The sequence below is a fragment of the Haemorhous mexicanus genome, chromosome 3 (genome assembly GCF_027477595.1).
Source record: "Haemorhous mexicanus isolate bHaeMex1 chromosome 3, bHaeMex1.pri, whole genome shotgun sequence".
Classification (NCBI taxonomy): Eukaryota; Metazoa; Chordata; class Aves; order Passeriformes; family Fringillidae; genus Haemorhous; species Haemorhous mexicanus.
In genome coordinates, this window is record NC_082343.1 from 79,492,299 (window position 1) to 79,514,023 (window position 21,725).

The window sequence follows — 21,725 nt, forward strand, 5'->3', positions numbered from 1 at the left end:
TCATAGATCAAAGACAAAGGTGCTTAAAGCATGGATGAATTTTCACAATACTCTCTAGCAAGGAGGGCACTTTTACTCTTCATGAACTGAGACAAAGAGAAGAAGGGAAGAAGCAATGTGTCAAATAATATACTAAATCAGATAAGGTGTTTGAGATTTGTCTTCCAGAATATGTGGAGTATTTCAAAATATCGTATGGCTTTTATTCATCCATATGATGAGGACTAGAAAACAAGAAACCACCTATGAGAAGTTCAGCTCAGATTAATTGCTTATACTTGCATACAGAAAATGAAAAATCAAGATGCAGATATTCTGACTTAGTTTTGGAGCTTCATAGTGATTTGAGAAGATGGGAGAGGAGGGCAGTTTTATGCAAAATTTCCATTAATAAAAAAGGCAAACTCGAAAAGCAGAAAGCTTGTCATGCAATAACATCTGACAGCTTGACTGGAAGCTTTGGATGGATGTCACAGACCTCTGACACTCCATGGAGTATGGGATGGCAGCAGGTAATCCCCTACATAGATACCAACAATGCACTAAAAAATTTGCCAAACATATTTCAGAGATCTTTGGTGAAAAATTATAAAATATAAAAAAAGATACTAAGGATTTCACTTTGAGCTGGCATTTCACACTCCATCTTCTGAGGTTACTGATATGTGTTCCATACTTTCAATCTCCCTGCTAGAACTTTTATTTCCTCATTTTACCACCAGCCTCATCTCTCTGGATCAGCCATTACCTTCTTTTATTTCAAATTTAATACCTTTCCAAACTTTTCCCTTAAGCTACAGTTCTTTAGTCACAAACACTTCATCCCTTTGGTCTCTCTACCTTTCACCCATCTCATCTGTTTTTTTTCACTCTCTGTCTATCCTGCTCAGCTCCAACTTTCTTGCTGGTATCCCCATTTCTCACATCACCCAATGATTCACCCCGTTTCTTTTCATTGCCTCCCATGTCAGGCTTTTTGCCTAGTAAGTCTGTCTGGGATTTAGCTAATGCCAAGAGGAATTCAGTTGAAGACTTCTTGAAGAGCTATGAGAATTTTGTAGGGACATTCAGATACATCAAAGTATCTACAGATAATTGATCTGGGCCCATGATGAACCCTAGGATGAACTGCATTGCTCTCTCTTTGGCATTGACTTTATTGACTAGATCTCCCTTTTTTATGGTAGTTTTATAGCTGGGTCATTCTTGGATGCCCTGGACTTGTCAAGGTATTGAGCCCAAGAGACTTTGCCAATCCAGAAAGTCATTGTTCTATTATACATCTGATGGCTCATCTGGTAATCTTCACTGGTTACCCAAAGGCGCCTGATATAGCTCTGGATACCATTTAGATGGCTGCAGACTACTGCTGAACTTAGAAACTGATTTGTACCTTCCTTGCAATCCTGACCCTGGGTCTAGTCCTTGATCATTGCAATCAGCTAAACTTCTAACAAAGTCCTAAGCTACTGAAAACAAGATTATCATATGTATGTCATATTATGGCTTGATAAATAAATAGCAATATTTATAATACTGGAGTATGGAGTATGCGAGCTCTAACTCTTGATTCATTTTGTGAGATAGTTTATTAACCTCAACACAGTAGGAAAAAAAAACAAACCCAAGGAATTTTCCTAACTGCAGTTTTCAGGTGTGATATTCCTGTGGTTCTGAACTAACTTTTGGCTGCTGACAAGGTCAAAACTGCTTCTTTAGCTGTCTGCTGGCTTTAACTACTGACATTTTTCCTCTCAAGCATGCATAGTCTGATTACCTTCTTCCATGTAGCAAATAACAAGAGGAGGGAATGGCCTCAGTTTGCACCAGAGGAGGTTCACATTGGATATTAAGAAAAATTTCTTCACCTAAAGGGCTATCAAGCAATGGAACAGGCTGCCCAGGAAAGTGGTTGAGTCACAATCCCTGGAGGGATTTAAACAACGGGGTATTTAAACAACATGGAGATGTGGTATTCAGGGACATGGTTTCGTTGAAGTGCTGGGTTAATGGTTGGACTCAACGACCTTAAAGTTCTTTTTCAACTAAAACTATTTTATGATTCTATGAAGAACACCCTATTACCCTTACCAACAATCCTAAAGAAAACTGTGTGTGTAGAATAGAAACCCCACAGAACATCTTTATTACATAAACAATTTATTTTTACAGCTGTCATTTCTTAAAGAGGTAGGGGTTTGTGAGGTTTTTTTATTTTTCTCTGTTTAACAAAAATATGACTGAAAAACCTATTAGTTTTACCAGATTATCAAAGACTACTTCTGATGGCCTTCAGTAGTATCCCTCATAAAAAGTAACATACATCCCAAAGAGAAAAAAACTGCATTCAGTTACCAAGATATGCAGTGCCTTTATTCAGCATAGTATTTAAACAAATATACTCAAGTGTTGAAAGAGGTTTTATCTTTTGATAAGCTGCTTCCCTAAATTTTGGCTTGAACTAAACAGTGCGTCTTATGGTTTATATGGTTAATTGCTTAGATCTCTTACTAATGTTAAAGTACTGTTTGTGGGTTCCTTCCTACAAAGAGGTGAGTTACTTTGCCCAAGCCAATGAATTGGAAAAATGATGCAATTTTCCTCTGAATCATAACTCATATATTTGGTGTGCAATTTTCTTTCAGAATTAGATTTATCATACATAGAAGATTTCCATAAAGAAAAATCGGCCCAAACTTTGAAAAAAGAAAAGAAAAAAAAAATAGTTTTTTTAAAAAAATCTTCTAAGGTTGAGGTGAAGATATTTTACTTTCAGAGAAAGTTTCAGAGAGCCTTCAAGGCTATAGTGTCACACCCCTTCTAACTTGTCAATGAGTAAAAGTCCGAAAAGTAGAAAAGTCAGTATTTTTTTTCATGGAAATTTATGAGAGATCTATCTCAAACTGCACATCTATTAAGAGATTTGCTGAATTGACTCAGAATGTCTAGCACATTTTAAGATCAAGCTACGTGTTAAGAAATACCAGCCTTTAAAAGTAAGATATGAACATAAAATAGGTCCTTTTCTTTTCAATACATCTCAGCCAGAACTTGATTTCACATAAAAGATATCAAGATCTGTTGCAGACTGTATGTTTTTTTCTTAGTGGATGTCCATAAAATGGACATGTTGGTCTATGCAGCAAAGTTATTTGCTTTGTTAATGAGGCTATGGAGGGTTTTCTCATTATAGTAGTCTGTCCTGCAGGAATTGCTCAACATGGTGCAATAACATAAATACTCATTGGAACTGCACATTGAGCCTGGATCATTTGAATAATAGCTGAGAGCCTTGGTTACTAGGTAGGTTGTTGTCAAACTCACTCTCTAGCATTTAATGACTATCTATGTATTTGAAGAGCAAGAGCATAGCCTAGTGGTTGGGTTTCTGGAGAAGACAAGGACTGATGTTCATCTGTATGTCCCATAGCAGATAGGGGGGCTGAAAAACTCTCGTCAAGAGAAGTTCTATCATTGCTGAAAATTGTCAGGTTTGATATATTTTCACTTTTTTTTTTTGTTCCCCTGTTACTTTTGCTCCATCAATGTTTCCAACCAAATAAATAAACAATGCCTGATCAGATTTCTGGTTGAAATAATTTAGCATATGTTGTCTACAAATTCTTTGTATTTTTGAAATTATTTTCTTTTCCTATAGGGCCTTTAAAGCATTTTTTTAAAAGAAAACATTACAAACAGAGGTATCATCCAAGAAGTAAAACAGATGAAGGCTGACAGGGCTGATGTGTGGAATGTTTCTAAATGTCAAAAAAAAAAAACTGGACTGCTTTGTTTTCTGAGTTAGCCCTCCTGCCTTCATAGACCATAAACTTTTTCTTAGCTTTTGAGCAAAGTGTTAATCAAGCTTTAGAATGATAGATATATGGGTCTTGTGGTAAGATCTGTGGTTCCATTTCACATCACAAATTCCTGTAATTCCTTAAAAAATTAGTTATAAGTTGCTATTGGTGACAACATGTTCTAGGATGATAGTTTTTGATAGCAGTATATAAGAGATAGGAGAAGGTCTCAAAAATTATTTAAAAAATACCCATGACTATCCAAATTAAACATTAGTCATAACAAGATACACTTTAGCCTGAGAAGTACCAGGAAATCCTTATGCATAACTTGCCAGAAGTTGCCTCCTGCTACATGTGGTACATACCTATAATTATATTGTACATTCCAGTCTTTAACACTTCCAGGGAAACTGACTGCTTCAAATGACCTGGCCTGGCAATTTTAAAATAATTTAGTGCTCAACACTTTTTACCTCAGTCAGCGTATTTCAGTCTCTTAATGCAATTGTACATATTAAAAAAGAGGGAAAAAAAAACCAAAAAAAACACAACAACAAGCTCTTTCTATTCTCCTTTCAAAATTTGCAAATTTTTTTTTTTTTGGGTGGGGTTAAAAATGTGGTTTTAGGAAATATTTCAATTTCAAGAGAAAATACTCAAAATGTTAGCTGTAAAAGCTCAGAAAAAATGATGGATAACTCACATAAGCCACTAAGTTTCTCAACAACCCAATTTCTGCTTTCATCTTTATTAATTTTTATTTCAAAATCTTTTCATAACATATTGAAATGAAATATTAAAATAAACTTCCTTCCCTGCTAATTTTTAGAACATTTAAAAATTGTTTTCTGGCCAGCCTATCAGGAGTTTTCACTGATGCAGTAAAATCTCAGACTAAATGGTAAAACTTGCTGCTAGAAAATAATTTTGAGTAGCTTTAGGTTTTTGACTCATACTAAATGAATCCTCCAGTTATTACCCACGATGATGAAGTTTAACCCTGGTATAAAAAAACAGATTAAACATTTATTTCCTGTAAGGAAAAGGACAGGATTTTGGGGGTTGAATTTTTTTTTTTGCATGTTTTTTTGTTCTAAGTGTGCTCTATTACCATAAAAATACTCTGCTGGGAGCTTATTTTAAGTGACTCTCTGAGCAATAACTGCATGGAGCCAGGTGTCTGATAAACACAACAGTTCCATGTCACTCCAAAAACCTTTTAGTTGTGGATAGATATGTTTCCAAATCATTGTCAGTATGACAAATCTTTACATAGTTTTGGACGTGTATCATATTTACAGAGCATCACTTTTCAATATGTAAATTCTGGCTGCCAGTTATTGTCATTGTGAACTCTGAGAGTTTTTTTCCCCTTCCTTTCTGTTGAATTATATGTTAAAATATTAAACACTATAACGGAGATAATATGCAACAAGAAATACATTCTAGGCTCAAATTTTGATTATTTGATTTCAAAATGCTTTGAATCCCGCAAAGTCTTGGCCTTGTAATTCAGACAACACAAATTTTATCTCACTGAAATACTGGCAGTACACATTTACACTTGATAATTAGAAGGAATTAGATATCCAAATATCTTTGAATATTTTCCCCACAGTTATTCAGGTATCATTTAGAGAAGTGAAGCATAACCAAAGATATCATAAGGATCTATTGACATGCCTTCTGGAAAAGACTGTTCATTTAGAAAGGGGAGAATAATGTATTATAATCATGCCCTTGAAGATGTCTGAATGTCTTTAAATTAGAAACGCTGAGCTAAATAACTTCTCATTTGAAAATAAGCAAGGTCTCCCTCACAAAACTTCAACTGATCTACCAAGAAAATGGCTATGGATCATCATGAATGGAAATTTACCTTAAGCTGTTAAATGAAGAGTTTGAATTTTAAAAATACCTTATATTCTGAAGAAGTGTAGGTCCCTTCATATTTACTTTTGTGAATCTACTTATTCTTCTTTAGAAGAAAATTATTTATACTGCAGCTATCTGATAAGTGATGTGCTACAGATTGTCCTAGTTTAGGGCAATTTTGGGAGAAAATCAACAGGATGATGAAATTGGTAAAATGAGCAAGACTAAAACCCCTTGTGGGTATTTGCACTGAACCTCAAATACACAGAATCTAGCAGCAAGGTAGTTTGAAGAGATATTTCAGTATTAGCAATAGGGTGAAGTTGTTGGATGTCTTTCAAATTATTATGCCAGTCCAGACATTTTTTGCATAATGAGAACATCTTTCATGTGTCAGAACAGGTTTTGATTATAACTAAATAAGTGAAAGCAGGGATATGTTGATAAGGTCACCTTTAATGTAAAGTTTGCTCTGAGTTGTCTCAAGTATTTATTGGAACAGGGAAATCTGCCAATGAAGTGAGGAATTCCACGAATAAGTCTTTTAAACCATCATATTTTAGAGGAAAATATAAACATCCCCTTCTTCAAAAAACCACTAAAATGAACACACTAATACTGAGAAAAGAGAACTGTTAAAATAAACAATCAAAATATCGATAATGAAACATAAGTTTTGTTACTTACCATTAAAACTATTTCTTGAAACTCATGCTACTAAATTGGCTTTAGTTTTTTTAATTATGTTTATTAACCTATCCAGGAAAACTTTGCTCTATATATGTTTGAATAGTCGCTGTCTGCTTGTAGTTGGATCTTCATGAAAGCTGTCATTTCATGTGTTCAGAAAAAAACAGAAGAAAATGTTGATTTGAAGAGCACATTATTATACAAAGAATGTACTTCCAATGGGTGCTGGGTGATTATAGGCTCAATTTATATATTTTTTTATGTTATACTATTTATATATAGTATTACCCAGTAAGATTAGTATGTTTCTTTTAAATATCTCAGAGCCACTCAATAGCTAAAATATGTCCTCTAAGATAAAACTTGGGGGAAATAAACTATATCAGTAAGGGATAATTAAAAGATCTAGAGGGTGGTTTCATGGACTGTTTTTTGAGATTTTTGCAAGAGATTCTGGAGCTCACCTTTGGACAAGGACTTGTAACCCACCTATTTTGGACATCTTTTCATCTTGTGTTTGCTCTTAGCACAAGGTGAAAATATGTTTTCTGAAGCATAGTGTGAATTTTTCTAAACACTTGCTTTCTCTTTTTCCTGATGGTCATTTGTTCTGAAAAAAAACAAAATTGCCTTTACACATATTTGTAGCCACTATACTACAGAATCACAGAATTTCTAGGTTGGAAGAGACCTCTAATATCATCGAGTCCAACCCATGCTCCAACACCTCAACTAGAACACGGCACCAAGTGCCACATCCAGTCTTTTTTTAAACACATCGATGGTGACTCCACCACCTCCCTGGGCAGATGATTCCAGTATTTGACCACTCTTTCTGTGAAAAACTTCCTCCTTTATTCTAGCCTGTATCTCCCTTGGCGCAGCTTGAGACTGTGTCCTCTTGTTCTGTCTGTTGTTGCCTGGAGAAAGAGACCAACCCCCAGCTCACCACAACCACCCTTCAGGAAGTTGAAGAGAGTGATAAGGACACCTCTGAGTCTCCTTTTCTCCAGGCTGAACACCCCCAGATCCCACAGTCGTTCTTAATACGGCTTGTGTTCCAAACCCTTCACCAGCCTCGTTGCTCTCCTTTGGACACGGTCAAGCATCTCAACGTTCCTCTTAAACTGAGGGGCCCAGAACTGGACGCAATACTCAAGGTGTGCCCTCACCAGTGCTGAGTACAGGGGAAGAATGACCTCCCTGCTCCTGCTAGCCACACTATTCCTGATACTATCCAGGATGCCATTGGCCTTCTTGGCCACCTGGGCACACTGCTGGCTCATGTTCAGCTGACTGTCAACAGCAGGTGAAGTCCATGAAGTTTTACTGTAACTGCTGAAATGGGAAGGGTGTTAGAGCATTATCACACATGCAAATATGTGATAATGCTCTCCCAAAGTGGAGACTATCATTTTCCTCTGCATTGGCACACAGACAAGCTGCTAGGACTTCTTGGTAAACTTGGAACAAGTGCTATAGGATTTGTCATTTGCCAACCATGAAAAGCTTTGAAAGTAAACACATGAAAGTATTGAAAGTCAGCTATTACTGAGTTGTAATAGCAGTGCAGCATAGGAAAGGCTGTTTCAGAGAATATATATACATAAAGCTTATTGAGCTAACAGAGTAATAGCAGACCCTTTAATACAGCAGTAAAAATGGTTTAGACTCATAGAACCATCGAAGAACAAAACATTTTGGGTTGAGAAGGACCTTTAAAGATTATCTAGTCTAACCCCTCTGCAAGAATCAGGGGTATCTTCAACTGTCTCAGGTTGCCCAGAGCCCCATCCAACCTGACCTTCAGTGTTTCCAGCAATGGGACATCTACCACCCCTTTAGTATGTGGTTCATACAGATGCAGGCATAAATATATTTTACATGTAGCAAACATTGCAATAAATATAATTTTGTTGATGATGATCAAAAATTGAGTGCTTTCAAAGGAATGTTTTAAAATTGATAAAATCCTGGTGATAGCCTAGTAAGCTGTGCTGACACAGGCCTAGGATCAGAGACAGAGTCAGATAGTCCTTTTCTTCTGAGTTGTGTTTGTGTGTTTTTGGAACACAAAAAGCATGTCTCACATACCCTTCCAAAAAATCATATTCCCTCTTTTAGTCAAGCTCCAAAATTGCTCCAAGAACTTCAGTTTTCACCCTAGTATTATTCTTAAGTTGTATTTTGGAAAGGAAAGCCTGAGAGAATGCTCCAGCACTGAAGTTTGTTACTTAACATTAAATAATTAAATTACTATACTCAGTATAGAAATGTTAAGGTTATATCTTTGAAAGATAGGAGGCAAATCAAACCTCCTTAAGTCTGCTTTACTATTATTAATGGAGATTGTTATACAGAAAAATATAAGGTAAGTAAGATCTTTAAGCTCCTCTTGTAACTCAAGGTCCTGATTCATGAGTATAGAACACAAGGCAGTGGCAAAACTAGAGAGCCTACTTAACTAGGCAGGGGTCAGGGAATTGCTTTTTTGTGTTTTAATATTTTTTCCTGCAATGCTAGATAGACTAATTATTTAGACACCTTATGATGCCAATTTGAGTAAAGAATGCATTAGTATAAAACAAGTTTCTGGAATATGACTTCATTATGATTTTTCTAAAGATTTCATTTACATGGTCTGCAACACTCCTTAATCAACACTTCCAGGTGGGCTAGGAAAATATGACTCAAGGGAAGGGTCGCACAGCAATTTTCCATTTTTGTTTCCACAAATATTGAGAATTAATTTATTCATTTATTTGTTAAACATACTTCCTCTGAACTTTGCTGTCTTTTCACCCTGCCTTCATTTCCAGGGTGTGTGTACCTTTGGGTGTGTGTATGTATATATATATATATATATATATGTGTGTGTGTGTGTGTGTGTGTGTGTGTGTGTGTGTGTGCAGATTAGACACGCATAGATAAAATCTACATAGATGTTATGCTACCACAGCTAAAAACTGTAATGTGGAAGGGTCTTAATCCTACCTTTAACCATTTACTTGTTTTTCTGTGGAAAACAGAGTTTGGAAAAACATCTGTTGTTCGGCCTGTTTTAATTTCATTGAGGCTTTTTGAGGTTGTTTGTTTGTTTGGGAGGTTTTTATTTGAGTTTGGGGTTTTTTAATGAAAGTAATTACCATTATAACAATTTAAGCATTGTATTTTTTTCCTTTGGAGTGCAGTAAAGTATGTTTATTCTTCAACTACAAGTCAAATCTTTGAACATATCTGGTATTCATTTCAGAAAGAAAAAAAAAATCTTGCGTGCTTCCCCTTCCATTTCCCTCATCCCAGACTTCTAAGTTTGGATGAGCAATATGAATAACAGGATCAAATTAAAGTCATCCCCTGAGAGAAATTATCTTAAAAACTGAAAATGAAAAGATGCCAGAAATACAAAAGAAAGCTCACCAGCATACATACAAGACAAAAGCGTAGCTATATTTCTATTAGTAGTGTGTGCTGATATAAATGTTGGGTATTAATGATATATTAATAAAAAAATAAAGTCTAATAGTACTGCAAATACAGATGAGAGAAATGTGGAAGTAATTCCAAATTTTCCTTCGATATTCCCAGGTCTCTCAGGCTACTTTGTGAGACTTCTAGTTACTCCAATATACAATTCTCAACATTTTAAAGTTCTCACCACTCCTGATAAATAGGGTTTTCCTTTAATATTTCCAGTGTACAAATAATTCACTGCTCATTCTAGCTGGTTGCTAAGCATCCTTCCCTAGGAAAAGTACACACCAAGGAAAAACAAGTGAGTTCTCATGGCTTAGTCCAGAATTGGAAAGGAAATATTTTATTAATTTGTTAATGACATGTAATTAATCCACAGTGAACTTTAGACTCAGGATCAATATTGGTAATATAACAGATAAATCATGCTACCAGACCCTTAGAGAGAATTAATGAACAGTTATATGTCTCCCAGCCCCCAGAAATCACCTCCAGAAGCACCTCCTCCCCCTTCCCCCACACGCCCCACACCCCAGGTAGCTCCTCACAGTCACCAGGCAGTGGCAAATGCTCCCTGCCCTGGTGTGCACCCCTGCAGGTGTCCTCTTTCCAGCCATAGGCTGCTGCCTCACCTGGCAACTCTCCATGGTGCTTCTGTACCCCTTTTCAGACTGGATCCCTCTGTATTTCTATTTATTTCACTGTATTCAACAGAATTTCTCTTCTCCTGGTTAATTCTCGGGACAACCTGGCTGATAGTGGCCTTCCTTTTGTCACGTGGTTAAAAAAAGGGACATTGAGGCACTGAAGCATGTCGGGAGAGAGGCAATGAAGCTGGCACAGAGTCTGGAACACAAATCTTCTGAGGAGCAGCCAAGAGAACTGGGATTGGGATTGTTTAGCCTGGAGAAACTGAGGCTCAGGGGAAACCTTATCGCTCTCTGTAACTGTCTGAAAAGTATTAGAGAGGTGGCAGTTGGTCTTTCCTCCCAAGTAACAAGTGACAGGACAAGGGGAAATGCCCTTAAATTGCACCACTGGAGGTTTAAGTTGGGTATTTTAAAAAAAATTCTTTACTGAAAGGGTTGTCAAACACCAGGAATGCATCACCCAGGGAAGTGGTAGAGTTATCATGTCTGGAAGTACTTAAAAACATACAGATGTAGTGCGTAGGGATATGGTTTAGTGGTGGATTTGGCAGCGTGGACTCAACGGTTTGACAGGTCTTCTCTCAGGTGTGTTTGGAGCAGATCCCCTCGCTGGTTTTGTGCACATCACACCCCACAGAGTCACAGTCCTGCCTTAAGAGCTGGGGCTACCTAGATCACCCCATGGGTGGATCATGTGAGCATTCTACAAAATTGTTTATGTTACAGCTGAAAATGGTAAAAACATTCCTCTGAGAGAAATCTTAGAATTGATTTCATACAGACATAGTTTTTGTTTGTTCAACTGGTGTCATTCTATTAATTTTACCACGTATAACCTACTTTGAGATTAAAGTAATTCACCTGGGTGAAGACAAGGTGGGGAGGTGGTTAAAAGAGATACAGGATGCAGCTTAGAGTGATAGCAGTAGAAAAATTCAAGTATCTTAAGATTTTACTGCTTAAATACGATACGGTTGTCCTTGAATTCCCAAAAGTCAAAGAGATATGTGTCATTTCTGCAGCAAAACTGGCTTGGCCTGGTTTAGATATTTTAAACATTTTGGTTGAAACAAGATGGCTGGTCCTGTGTAACGGATTATTTCTGCCCAAAAAATTTGAAAGAAACTTAAAATTGATTGTTGGAGACTTACACAACAGTCTAAGACTTCTGAAGTTAGACATGTAAACATGCAGCCTTTACTACCTATGACTAGACATCAAAGCAGAAATTACTTGAAATGTCTGCATCAAAGCATGGTTTCCTGTTGAATTCCACAGAATATTTCCAGCAGAATGAACAGTGGAATTCTATCTCTTTAGACATCATAAGCCAATGAAATAATAACAAAAATGAGCTTTCAACTGAAAGAAAGTTCCTCCATGTCTCATTCTAGTTGTGTTGGATTTTTTAAAAATCTCTATACACCTAAAGCTAAGTGAGCACTGATTTCAAGAGGGGGAGAGAGACAGAGTATTTGTTTCACAGATGATCTAAAAGAGTTTTGCTATAGGAACAGATTCTTAAGGTCAATTTGTCTCCATCTCTACGCTTGTTATTCTTTACCATTGTTCACCAAACCTGCTCATAAAAATCTCTAATAATGGGTAACCCAGACCCCTCCAGAGATTACTTTTTTCCAATATTTAGGTTCATAATATTTTTTAATACTTGATATTTAATTTTTTGTCATGTCTAATATAAACTATTTTAGCTGGTCTTATTCCCAAGTGAGATATGGAAAACAGATTTTTCAAGCCTTCTTTTCTTTGTGTGCAGCAATAGTTTGCATATTTGATGACTGTTGCTGCATTTTCCTTCTGCATACCCTTCTTAATGCTAACTGTTTTTCCTGTGTGTCCTCATAATCATGATTTTCAGATTGTTGGTCTTACCTGTTACCTATCACCAGATTCCTCCAGCTGGCTTTCTTGAAACACTTTTCCCGAAACAAATGTGGACTTTAGTTAAAAATGTTGTTGCCTACATGCTTTTCAACCAGTCTTTTAACTGCTTCTAATGAGGAACAGTTGAACCAGATTTAAGAGGAAAGACATGGAACTGTTTTTTTGTTTAGCTGGTTGTTACTCTTTTTCTTACAAAGGTTCTCGCAATATAAAGACTGTAGTGTCAGAAATCATTAAGACTGATGTTACATATTGTATGAAAAAGCACATCAGCTCATTACCAGGTCTGCATTGCTCTAAAAACTTTAAGGACCTCTATACAACAATTTTTTTTCAAAGCCTTCTGCTTTGAAAAAAAGTATCCTATCAAAAGTATCAGTATCATCTGAGGGTAACAGAAACTTATTTAGTAATTCATTTAATGAGGAAAATAATTCTTATTTACTTTCAGTGCCCGATCTGGCATTGTAGTCACTGGGATCAGGACCTTGGTCAATACCTGTAGCCATTGCCTCTGCCCTGGAGCAAAAGAAAAGCATGAGTGAGGCCATGGAGGAGCTGCAATATCACTGCTCCCTTAAAAATGCCCTGGATATTCTCCATCAGACTGACTCCAGCAGTCAAATGACACCTGTAGAAGGACCAAAACCTGAATTTTCCTGGGAGAAATCTGCCCCACACATCCCCTCCCACAGCTTCGTGTTGCACTCTCACTCTAAAAAGTTGGAACGTGAGGCTGCCCAGAGGAAAAGAAAACCCCAGAATAACTGTGGGCTGAAGGATGATCCCAAAGCACGCAGCAGGAGGTTCTGTGGCTCCAGAGGGAAGCAGAAAAGCACCTGGAAGTGGCACAAACCATTCCAGAGCACCTGGAAGTGGAGAAAGCTCTGCCAGAACAAGTGGGCGTGGAACAAACCCTACCAGGTGCAGTGCCAGGGACTCAAGTGCAGCACCAGCCCCTGACAGTCACAACTGCAAAAAAACAGAACCAAAATCATCACCCAGACAGAGGAAAATCCAGCCCAAAATGGGGAATGGAGTCTCCTGCAAGCCAGAGGCTGGAAGCAGTCAGCAAGGAAGGAAACGAAGATGTAGGGACGATTCCCCCCAGGATTCAACCACAGGTGGCTCCTGAGGAGGGCTCTCCCTCTGTCCCCTCTAAATCTGGCACCGTGGAACATTCCAGAAAAACAGGAACTCAGCCTGGGGGAACATTCCTGGATTCCTCCTGTGAAACTGCCTCAGATGAGTTGGAGAAAAGCATCAGCAGTGAGAATGAGAGCCTGGAAAAGCAGCTGGATGGGAAGAGAGAGGCAGAGGGGGGAAAACACCTGGATGGGGGAGGTGTGGCATCAGGCACAGACAGGAAATGCAGGAACCACCCTCGATCCTCACCTGGGCCTTCTGGTGCCTCCCTTCAGCCTCAGGAGGAGGAAAACCAGGATCCCTCACACCTAGCTGGGAATAAAGCCCCCGACTCCAAGGAAGGTGAAGGCTGGAACCCTCTGGGATGTCTTCTGGGAGCGTTTGCTCAGAAAGCCTCCCTCCACTCTCACCTCTGGCAGATGAAGAGGAAGAGAATTTCCCAAGCGTTCTGTCCCATCGAGAACCCAAATTCTCTGAGGAAGGGATGTTGGTGTGGTGCAAGAGGTGGCAGCACTGTACTGGCCAGCGGTGGCAAAAGCAGTGAAGAGGAAGCACTGGGGGGCCTGTGTGCTCTTCATAGATGGTACCACAAATGAGAAAAAAAAGATTTCTCAGGGTCTCTGAAGACCCTGAAGCACTTTGACTGTGAGGAGAAGCAGGAGCTCATTGAAAGAGCCAAGGAGAACTATTCCAGGGAAATCAAGCAGTGCCTCCAGCAGATCCTGGACTATCGCATATGAGTGGGCTGTCATTCTTTCACCCGGTCCTTCCTGGAGTATTTTGCTGCTGATATCAGCTACCTCTTGTGTAGTTTGTGGTTTGTTCCTGTTCTACCCTGTTTATGGTTTCACCCTAAATTGCCTCCCCTTCTTGAAATGTAAATCCCATCCCCAGTCCTCCCAAACCCCTAAAAACGTCCCTGTTAATCCTCATATCCCACTCCGGCACCTTGTCTGTCACTAAGCTCCCCATCCCCTTTCTCTAGAAGCTTCCACAAAGGGCATCGACTGATTGGTCAATGGCCAGGGGTCCCTCCTACCATGTTCCCTGATATGTTGTTCTGTTTGTCACTTACTCCTTGTTTCACTCATCCTTATCCCCTCATTGGTGGATGGCTGGATCTCTCCCTTATTTTCACCCCCCAATAAAAAGTGCTGCCCCAGCCTCTTCAGGGGCTTCCCAGAGCTGTATCCCCTGAGGTTGGGAGCTTTCCAGGGCTTCTAATCAAGCCTTGGATTATATATCCTCTGGATTGTTTACTCCCATCCTTCACCATTGTCAGCTGTGTTTCCCCAAGGAAAGAGATCACAACCCTTAGCAACCCTTCTGCACTTCCAAGCACAGAAAAGTGTCCTCTGCAGTCGGCAATGTCAGACAATGCAACAGCTACCCAGTGAGGAAAGAGGGATACCAGTGTGGTGCGGATGGCATTCCCAAACACAGGGGAGAAAGAGGCTAGACAGTCTTCCTCAGACACCTCCCCCCAGAAACCCCTGAGGAAACTCCTCCATGACAGGACTACAGCTGCCAGGGACTGGGAAAACAAGAAGCTGGTGGAGTTCATAGTGAAGACCAAAGGGGCTGAGGAGTAACTCCTGGGGATCTTGAAAACTGGGAAACAATCCCGCTGGCTGAAGAAATTCCTGAATTCCAGCTGGTACGTGATCTGTGTGGAGACTTATTTGTAGGATGAGGAGCAGCTGGACCTGGGGGTTGGATACCTGAAGGAGATGTACAGGAAGATGGACACCAAGAACCTGCACCAGATCCTGGGGGATGGCATCAGATTCATCTCAAATGTGCTTTTACCTGAGGCCATCATCTATGCCATTGCTGCCATGGATGACATCTTTTATGAGAAGGGAAAAGAGAAGTACATTAAAGGACCACCTGTGAGCAAAAGAGAGTGAGAGTTGTTTGAGAAACAAGTTCTGGGAAGAAAAAAGCTGAAGACGGAGCTGAGAGCTGTGGAGAGCTGAGCAGTGGCTGAGGCTGTCCTGGGGCCAGGTGTAAATAACCAGTGGTGATTTGCATAAAACGTGGCATTCTTTGTAGAGTCTGTGTGTATATTCCCAAATCCTCTGCTCCCTGCCCCAGCTGGCTCTCAAACCTTGCTGCTTCCCATGGCCTTGCCGTGTTCAGGATCTGCCAGATCCTCATCCATCCATGCCTCCCTGGGGGGCTTCCAGAGACCCTCAGTGCTGTGCAGAGCTTCTGCTGCTCCGCAAACTTCCACGTGAGTTCTTTTAGCGAAACACCAGACTTGGGACAGGATCTTTTCCTGCTTTGTGGACAGTGTTACCTGATAAAACCAGGGTGTTCCTGGCAGGGAACCCTCCTAGAGTTTCCCCCTTCCTGCCTCATGGATCTCCAAAAGTGGGAAATCAGATTGGTGCCCAGAGCTGCCACCTGGATCACAAAGATTTGGGTTCTTGTTTTGTTATGACAAGTAAAATTCCATGGAGATGGAATCCAGGTTTGCTTAAACAAAACCATTCCCTTCAGATAAAGCTGTAAGATCCTGTCTGTCTCAGTCTCACATTATTAATTGCTGGGAAATGAACTCACAAAGAAGAAAAAAAATCTCACTGCGTGGCTGAAGAAAACATCTGTGGATATTTTTCAAAGGCCCTTTTTGCTTCCTAACCCTGGACTATGCTAGCAGCAATTCAGCTAGCAACAAATGGTGCGTCGAACTGAGACCTCTTCTCCTAGAAAACATCTGCACTAGACCACCCTGAGAATTTTGTTGTCTTACTCAATGTGGTGAGTTTGAAATTTTAGTTCCTTCCTCCTTTTACTCTCGGGTGTTGGGAAGAGACTGTGTTAAGATAGAAACAACAGGCACCCTCACAAAACAAGAAATTTACCTCCACCTTAAGAAGTCCTTTCTTCAATAAGATTTTAGTTTTTCAGAGGGGGAGTTTAAGTGCTTTGTACACTGGTTATTTAAGCATTTTCCTTATATTTCACAGAACATAGTCATAACCGATGACTTTCTGGAAGTAGTTTGGGAAAAATTAAGACCTGAGAAACAACTTCATAAAGAATTCTATCCTTTATTTAGTATGACAATGACGTGCATTCGGAATCTCGAGGAACTGTTAAAAAATAGTGAACCCCAGCTGAAAACCCCTCCTCCAGGTTGCCCCGTCTGTACTCCTGCTGCCCAGGTTTGCTGTCACAGCATGGCCATGGCTGGATGGTCCCACTCACGTGCTCAAGATGGCGCAGACCACATGGCAGGAGCCACGGCGTCTCCCCTTCTGGTCCCCACACCTCCTCCCACAGCTTCCACAGTCCCAGGAGTGAGAGAGGGCAGGTCAGAGGAACAGCTCCTGACTGGCAATATAAAGCTGCACCAGTTTCTTACAACGAAGGGGAAAGAAACCCCACGTGCACTTGCAGTGCTGTAAAGAGCAGTAAAAAAAAGAATGCACATGTCTACCTCGGTTTACTATAGCACCATGAGACGCAGTACGGGTGGCGAGAGTCATCTCCCCTTGCACTGAACAGCTGCCCCCACGAAAAACCTGTGGCCATCCCACATGGCCAGGGCGAGCCAGCCGATACTCACTGCCCAGCCCTGGTCACAGCAACCGGCAGCACTGGGGCCGAGGGCGGGCGGGCAAGACCATTGTGGGAGATGGCTCAGAACCCCAGTCCTGGCAGCAAAACCACAGACCCCTGCTCGCCCACAGGGCCCACACTGCTGGTCCGGAAGCCCCGCACCGGCAGCACCTGTGGGCATCAGCTGAGAGAGACCCCCAAGAAAAAGCCAGGTCTCAGCACGGCCACCAGCACCGGGAGCAGGACAAACCACGCACGGCAGCACACCAGCCTCAACACCAACAACACGTCCCCAACCTCAACACCAACAGCACGTCCAGCAACACAAACACAAACCCACTGGCAAAGGTAAAAAAGTCCTTGCCATGAATGTTTTGGGGACAGAGCAATGGTTCAACGTAAAAACCAGATATGGTTTCATAACCCGGAATAATGTGTTTGTTCATCAGACTACCATCAAAAAGAATAACCCCAGGAAATACCTCCACAGGCTAGGAGATAGAGAAATTGTGGGATTTAATATAATACAAGGAGGAAAATGCCCCCAAGCAGCCGATGTGACAGGACCTGGTGGATTCCAGTGCAAGCTAGTAAATATGCACCAAACTGCAAACCTGCAAAATATTACCCACGTCGTAGAAGTTCTCCATTCACCTATCAAGGAAATAGAACCCAAAACCAACAACCATCAAGCCCCAGCAATAGCCTAAAAGCAAAAGCACAGAACACCACTGAGCTATCCTGCATTGAAAAGCCCATGTCGATAATGAAAGAACCTTCCAGTCCCATAAATCCCACTTCTTTCAATACCTTCTCCAATTCTTGTGGCATCTCTTCCCCTCTCCCACTTTCCCCTTTTCCTTTCCATTGTCCTATTACCCCTTTTTTATGTTCCAACAAATTCCTACCTCCTTTTACCCCTTTCCATGACTTCCCTCCACTAATCCATTCCCCCAGAGTTCCTCTGCAATACCAGAGGGAGGGTAATTGGAAAGGAAACAAAGGAAAGTTTCCCTGAAGTAACCATTATTTTATTAAAAGCTAATGACTTCTATTTGGAGTTTTCAGCAGGCACACCACCCACTACACTACCTCGTACAGAGCCAATCACAGCCAACAACACTGCTACAGGTGGCAGAGAACCAGTCCCTGCTGAAGAAACTTCTCCTGACTCAGTTTCTTGATAAACCATGCTAAGAAAACCCCTCATCCCTCCTGCCACCTCTAAGACACTCCAGGAAATCTGTTGGGACATTGGGAAATCAGAATTGTTTTCATTTTGAAAAACTGTCTTATGGGTGCTTTTGATTGTTTTTTATCATTTTGTTTTGCTTCAGCTGATCCTTCAGAGAAGCTTTCTTTATAATATAAAAAACAGGGAGTTGTGGAGGCCCTGGGGGGCATCCCCTAAGTTACATCCCCCCCTTGGCTCCTTCCCCTGTTCCTGTGTTCCTGAGCCAGTCCTTCCCTATTCCGTGATTGGCCCTTATCTTTGTACTGTCCAGAGACCAGGGTCAGCCCCCAGGCCCTGGGGAGAGAAAGCGGGACCCTCCATGTGTGTGTGTGTGTGTGTGGGACCTGAACATCTCACCTGAACATCTCACCACGCAGCTGAATGAAACATCTGTGGATATTATGCAAAGGTCCTTTTTGCTTCCTTACCCTGGACTATACTAGCAGCAATTCAGCTAGCAACAAATAGCAGCTAACTGAATTTTCCACAGTCTATGGTTTTTCACATTTGTGCATCTGTAAGTTTTCCAGCAGCTTCTTTGTGCCAATGAAGAGGAGAAAAAATTCCAGATATTCTTGCTGCTGTATGTACGCTCACTGTACACTTTTTTCCAACAACTCAGGTCAGAATTTAATATACCAGGACAAGTTAGATTCCAAATATCTATGATGACTTTTAAACCAAGGATTAATGTTATTTAAATGGCTGTTCTTAATGACCTTGGATTCTTATAAAATTTTTTATGCTAAATATAGAATTGCCTTGGGATATGATATTGCATATTTCAGAATCTATTTGCACAGGGTGGAATGGAGCTTTGAATTGGTGATTATTACATATATTATTGGGTAATAATAGTTATTATTATATTACTTGAAATCTGATTTGACAAGTGCCAATGGGAAACTTGTATTCATGACAGACTGGCATACTTATAGTTTCTACAACTACAGCAAAAATTCTAATGTAAAGGCTGATCTCTTTTCATTAGCTGAAACTAGAACAGAGCAAATAATAAAAATACAGCCATTCATGCATGTTCTAAATTGTAAATAAAATTCTCTTCTTCTTCAGTCATAGCTTTCTGCATTCCCTTCACTGAGTATTATCATACAAGGGTTTACTAGCAGATTGTTCCCTCAGAGAGTTCATTTAAATGAAATATATTCATAGACATTTGTAAACACAATTATTTGAACCAAAACAGAAAAGTTGAGCTGATTCACTTCTGGAACAAAATACCTTACGTGCTTCATGGATTCAATCAAAAGTAACCAATGACATTCAAAACTCTGATATTGATTATTCTCGATTATTTCTCCCTAAACAATCTAAAAATAAGAGGTCTGAGAGAATATTGTGTAAATAGCAATTCAACTAGCAAAAAAATCTAAGAAAATTATAAAGGGTAAGTAATACACAAGATGGACATGGAGAAAGAATAATTTATATGGAAAGGTTATGAAATACAAAACTCAGAAAACACCATTTGAAATTAAGAATAGATTTCAGAGTTGGAAAAGAAATGGATGGAATTGTTTTATGAAGCATGGAAGTATATAAATTTGTTTAGAATGTGGAATCAGTTAGATTATTCAGGTCTAGTGTGTTTATTACTTTAACCTATCATGCTCTGCTTCAGTGCTCAGAATGACATCATATTAAAAAAATATCCCCATTCTGTTGTTTCACTCCGGAAACTTGAACTTGTATACTGGAAATATATTTCCGATGCTTAAAGAATAAAATATTTATTTGCAAATAAAGTACATATAATGCCATTTTGAAGCAAAATTTGCTCATCAGGTAGAGATATATTAAATTTTTTATCTGGGTAACATTTTTCTCTAGGACAACAACTATATGGCAACAACCAAGGTTTATTTTCTGTAGTCACTGTTACATGTGAGATCTCTTTATAGATTCAGGATGCAGAATACAGCAAGAGATTCCTTTTATTTTATTCTGCTTAACAGTATGATTTATTTAAAAATAAAAGTGTTTAAAGCTCCAGCATTTTGGGAAGTCATTGTGTCAGGTGTTGTTCATTAATCCCCACAGCAAATTAAAGTTGATGAATGTAAGTAACTGATGGAGTGAACTGGAACTGTTTGTGTAAAGAACAAAATAGACTACAAAGAGTAATAAAGCCCAGGACTTTTGGTGTAACCTGTTAAAGTAAGTAATAGCTAGGGATCTTTACTATATTGAGGTGGTCTTGAACTCACATTCTGTAATAAATAGAGGTATTTTAGTTTTTAGCTTCTGACTTTCCTTCAAATGAAATGTATTTTAGTTTTTAACCCTTTCCCATGCCCATGAATTGCAAAGGCCTAAAATAAAAGCTGACTTTAAAATATAAATTAGCAGATACAGTAGTTATGCAAATCAGTGGGTATCTCATGTTTTGAGGTAAAATTATGAAGAGTGGTAAGGCCAGAAATGGAGAAGAAACCTAATATTCAGCCTCAGTGAAGGAGTTAGTTTGGCAACTGGTTGACAGCTCTGCAGGATAGACATTCACACAGCTAAACTGCAAGTCTGGATGGGAACCTGCTTTGCTAAACCTTCAGATCAGTAGAAAAATGTGTTGCATAAGTTGTGGTTCATACAGGCAAACTTGTATGGTTTTCTAAGGGGATTTACTTCATGTTGAAAGAGTAACGGTGTTTGAGATGATGTCTTTCATACCCTCAGTTTCAAAGCACTTGTCTCTGAACACTTGTGTGTCTGCTTCTGAACAGACTTGAAAGATGCTGTCCAAGCTTTATCCACTTTACTATCATCTCTGGTTTTCAGTCCAAACCATCTGTTATAATCCAGTAATTTAGAAGGAGCATATAGGGATTAACTTCCTTTCTTCCCCCACGCTCTTTTGAGGAGATGACTTTAACTGATGATACCATCCTCCATCCTAGACCTTTTTCTGGGAGAGGAGAGAACAAGGAATGAAGTTCAAGTAAGAAAAGGTCACTGATTCCCCAGATTCAAATTTACAGGGACTTTTGAGGTTCTTTCAAAATAGGTACTAGTGTCTGACTTCTGTTAGAGGCACAAATCTCAAGACTGGATAGTATCCTGCCCTATCCACTAAAGTAACTGCCAACCAAGTTGCATGTAATGGAATTATTATACTAAAAGACAACATTTTTTAATATAGCTGCTGTGAAAGAAAAACTGAACATTGGTGCTGCAGTGCCAGTGTCACTAACAGACTGTGTCATTATGTTATTTAGGAAATTAAGCAACACCATGCAGCTGCATGTGGTTTCAACTCTTAAAACCAATTACTGATTGGTAAAGGAATATAATCCCAGACATGCCTCTTAATAGTGTATAAATTTTTCACTAAACTGAAGTGTCCTAATACTGCTAAAT

General features: G+C 39.6%; 2 pseudogenes; one reads left to right on the plus strand and one right to left on the minus strand.

The window, feature by feature from the left end:
• Positions 1-852: 852 nt before the first annotated feature.
• Positions 853-7,615, minus strand: LOC132325719 (uncharacterized; annotated as a pseudogene).
• Positions 7,616-10,670: 3,055 nt separating this feature from the next.
• Positions 10,671-15,522, plus strand: LOC132325720 (PWWP domain-containing DNA repair factor 3A-like; annotated as a pseudogene).
• The last annotated feature ends 6,203 nt before the right edge of the window (positions 15,523-21,725 follow it).